This window comes from Pezoporus occidentalis, unplaced genomic scaffold, assembly GCF_034315485.1.
Source record: "Pezoporus occidentalis ecotype Australia unplaced genomic scaffold, CSIRO_AGI_Poc_V1 ctg14, whole genome shotgun sequence".
Classification (NCBI taxonomy): Eukaryota; Metazoa; Chordata; class Aves; order Psittaciformes; family Psittacidae; genus Pezoporus; species Pezoporus occidentalis.
In genome coordinates, this window is record NW_026913209.1 from 400230 (window position 1) to 404648 (window position 4419).

Genomic DNA, 4419 nt, shown 5'->3' on the forward strand with positions numbered 1-4419 from the left:
GCTGTGTGGTTCTGTTGACACGCTGGAGGGAAGGAATGCCATCCAGAGGGACCTTGACACACTTGTGAGGTGGGCTGTTGCCAACCTCATGAGGCTTAGCCATGACAAGTGCAAGGTCCTACACCTGGGTGGGAGCAATCCCAGGCACAGCTACAAGCTGGGCAAAGAAGCAATTCAGAGCAGCCATGCGGAGAAGGACTTGGGGGTGTTGGTCGATGAGAGAATGAACATGAGGCGGCAGTGTGCACTCACAGCCCAGAAAGCCAAACTTATCCTGAGCTGCATTAAAGGGAGCATGACCAGCAGGTCGAAGGAGGTGATCCTGCCCTTCCACTCTGCTCTTGTGAGACCTCACCTGGAGTATTGTGTGCAGTTCTGGTGTCCTCAACATAAAAAAGGCATGGAACTGTTGGAACAAGTCCAGAGGAGGGCCACGAGGATGATCAGGGGACTGCAGCACCTCCCATATGAAGACAGGCTGAGGAAGTTGGAGCTGTTCAGCCTGGAGAAGAGAAGGCTGTGTGGAGACCTCCTAGCAGCCTTCCAGTATCTGAAGGGGGCCTATAGGGATGCTGGAGAGGGACTCTTCATTAGGGACTGTAGTGACAGGACAAGGGGTAATGGGTTAAAAGTTAAACAGGGGAAGTTTAGGTTGGATCTAAGGAGGAAATTCTTTCCTGTTAGGGTGGTGAGGCACTGGAATGGGCTGCCCAGGGAGGTTGTGAATGCTCCATCCCTGGCAGTGTTCAAGGCCGGGTTGGACGAGGCCTTGGGTGATATGGTTTAGTGTGAGGTGTCCCTGCCCATGGCAGGGGGGTTGGAACTAGATGATCTTAAGGTCCTTTCCAACCCTGACGATTCTATGATAACTTTTTGGTTGTTTCTTGTTAAGGTTTTCCTTTCCAGGCTATAGGTGTACTCTCACTCTTATCCAGATTTATGAGAATTTTAGTTTATTAAATCATCTCAGACAGGTTCTTTTCTCTAATTTGACTGCAGTCCCAACTTTTTCCCAGCACCAGGTTAACTTAATTCAACATATAAGCTGCTAACATTTAGCATACAAGCCACAGTATCGTACTTGTGTACAGTATTGTTTCTGATTAACAAATGTTTTTGATTTCCCATTCCCATTAACTTTAGCAGCTGAGGAAAAAATGCTCTAAATATTCAATCTGATGATGTGCTTGAAGACTTGACAGATGTGTGATAAATGTTTGAGAAAAATGTCTCTCACTGGAATTCCTGAAATTCCTTTGACATAAAGAAATCATCAGTTTGAGACTTCAAATATTTGAAGACACATACATTTTGGGGTGGATCAATATGGAAAATTACTTCTTTTTTCCCATGGTAATGTGCCAAAGTATGTCATCCTGTATCTCTGAATTATGTGTCTTGTCTGTCAGACTATTTTTTCCTATTTTCAGCAGTATTTGTACATTCAATCATAGGGTGGCTGCAGGAGAAAATTGGGCTTTTCACTTCTTATATGTGTACATTTTTATTCTTATATATATAGACCTTTCTAGATATTTTCTAAAAGGAACAACCATCAGATACACCATGAACCACTCTGAGAGGGAAACCTAGAGCTCTGAAGAAACACAAGTTGTAGTTGCAGGAGTGAGGAACTTTCACCTGGCCACTCTGTCTATGTAATTCAAAGTGATGTTCCTTGTATTCCTCATGGACCAATGCACAATCAGTTTGCAAGTGAGGCTGGTTGTTACAGTGTCACCATTTTGAATTTTCTGTGGGAAACAGCATAAGAAAATGAAACTTTCATAGGAATTCCCCAAACAAAAGCAGATCTCTTTTGGTCAGTTTTAGTCATTTAGATAGATGAGCCGTTAACTGAAAGATGCTGGGGATTTCATGCCAGGGATTCTTCCCTTAAACATTAGTGTATAATTAGAAAATATCTGACAGAATCAGATTAAAATTAGCTATTACCTTCAATTGTTCCACATTCAGGTCTTCAACATCTTGTCTATTTAGCCATAAATTCTCTAGTGACATGAATTCAGAATGAACACTCTTTCCCAAGATATTGTAAGAAAATGAAATATCTCAGGGATTTTCTGGTAAGTCAATGTAACATTTTGAAAATCTCTGAAGAAAACACAAAATCACAAAATGGGATTAAAGACAGAAGATTAAAATAGAGAAAGGCAAGGACAAAAAAAGAAAGGAAGAAAATGTAGGACATGAACAAAAGTGTGGATTGAAATATAGTACAGAACTGCAGACAAGCAAAGATTAAGCAAACTGCAGACAGAAAGCAGAGAATGTCCAGTCATTATGAGATTATAGAAAAGCAAGAACTGTACAAAAGGAACACCAGAAGATGAAAATAAGGATGATGTTATGATTAATTTGAGATCACTGTCAAAGCTTCAGTTGATGACAGAATCAGGATATAAACACACAGAAAAAAGTATACATCTATATAAAAGCATACATATACATTAAACATACAATGTATAGACATATAAATGTATCCACATATATATTTGCATGTGGCAGGGAAAGCTGGAAAAAAATTACATATATTCTTACAGCACAGTTATAAAAAAAATGAAATTTTAATAGTGACACACCTGAACATATTGAAAAATAGCTTAATTGGGTACTGACAGCAGTCTGGCAAGAACAGCATATGTGGATTTATCTTTGTCATTCTTTGTCAGAATAGAAAAATGCCTATGAAAAGATCTTGAGTAAAGACAGTATTCTATATTTTAGAATCAAAATTCTAGACTTAAAACATGATTCAGCAACTTCAAAGATAATAAAACACACTTTATGATTAGCAAATTTCTCCTGGCCTGGAGACTGGTGTGCTAAATTATCAAGTTTGAATAAAGCTTCACTTTTGTGTGGAAGTTTTATCAAATGAATATAGGCAGCAGAGTTAATTTTCTGTCAGCAGCTGCTGTACCTAGTCAGGCGGCCTGCCCCAAAATGGAGACAAAAAAAAAAAATTCTTTGTGGAAAACTTGTTTGAGAAGGTATGATATGTGTGTCAGTGTGTCTAGCAAACCAATTGTCTTAAACTCAACCCTGCTGGAGTCCTGGAGTGCCACCTTGCAAGAGCTCATCTGTGAGAGGCTGTCAGGCATTCTTGCAGGTCTTTCAGCCTTCCCTCACCTCATGGATGCCAAGGCAACCTCCTTCTGTGGCCTTCCCTTTGGCTCTGCTCACCCATGTTCTTTTTGCAGGGCAATAAATTTGGCTGTGGAGAGACATGCTGTCTTTCCAAGAACATCTCTTGAAAAGAAATTACTTCACGTTACACTTAACAGTGAAATAAAAAATCCTCTCAAGCAGTATCCAATTTAGTCAGAACAGCCTCTACAGGTAGTGTCTCTCCTGGGACATAGTTCTGCTAGAAAATTATGGACTGTACATGAAGAAGCATTTGTTCAGAGATGTTTCATATTCAGAAGATACCAGAAGAGACTCTAGTCAACATTTTAGTATAATTGCACTGAAAATCAATTGTACAAGGAATGAAGAAGGGTCATTCTGGAAGTACAAACAGTTAGTTTGGTGTTTTTTGCAGTAAGTCATTCAGGTATAAAGGTGTTTGAAATCTACAAAAATATAACCTTATAAAAACATTGATGCACAGAGTTTGTTGAAAAGCAATGATTGCAAACAAAACCAAAAACAACAAAAAAAGAAGCTAAAAGAAAACCAATTTGATCTAGTCACATAAGCTATTGCAGACTGCTGGTTTTGTTTACCTTTATTGTAGTTCCCAATGTTTTTCCATCCTACTGAGATGTTATGCGTGTACACTTCAGAGAGAAATGATAAAAGAGAAATTTTTTTTTCTGTTTGAGAAATAAAGCTTTGTTGTTTTTATGTGCTGCATTACTGGGTAGGAGTAAAAACAGACAGCAAACAAATATATGCATTGCATAGCCAGCCTAAAATGTCCTGCAGCAGGATTGAGTCTAGACCAATATGCTACATTATCTGCAAGGGAAAAAAAAACAAACAAAACACTGAAGGCATCAAGCTACATTCCTTTAAAAAAAAAATTCTCTTAAATCTGCAGCATCCTCAAGTTTCCACTTGCTGTTTCTCCTTCACATTTTTGTTATTTGAAGTTCACATTAAACAGCTTTAATAATTGAGTTACATCTTCTCTTTTTGTATACAACTGTGTCAGGGACTATAGATAATGGTCTGTGGTGAAACACACAAAGATAGAAAAGTACTGTTTGTCTGCTTTGGCTTCTCCCCAGAGAGTCCTGCTTTGGCTGCTCACCAGAAAGTCCAGCTTTGGTTCCTACTTGGAAAATTCTGGTTTGGAACTCCTGAGAAAAGTCTCAACCCTTGGAGACCTTCCTAGATATTGCTGGCCACTTCTTCCCACTTAGGCTAGCCCCCTGCATTGGAATGAGT

The 4419-nt window shown here is 39.2% G+C and overlaps 1 long non-coding RNA gene across 1 annotated transcript; it reads right to left on the reverse strand.

The window, feature by feature from the left end:
- Positions 1-879: 879 nt before the first annotated feature.
- LOC134159036 (uncharacterized) lies at positions 880-4042 on the reverse strand. The gene is made up of 3 exons (XR_009963001.1): positions 3154-4042; positions 1957-2115; positions 880-1754 (listed from the first exon to the last, which is right to left on the reverse strand). It is a non-coding gene; the product is annotated as an uncharacterized LOC134159036 (long non-coding RNA).
- Positions 4043-4419: the final 377 nt, after the last annotated feature.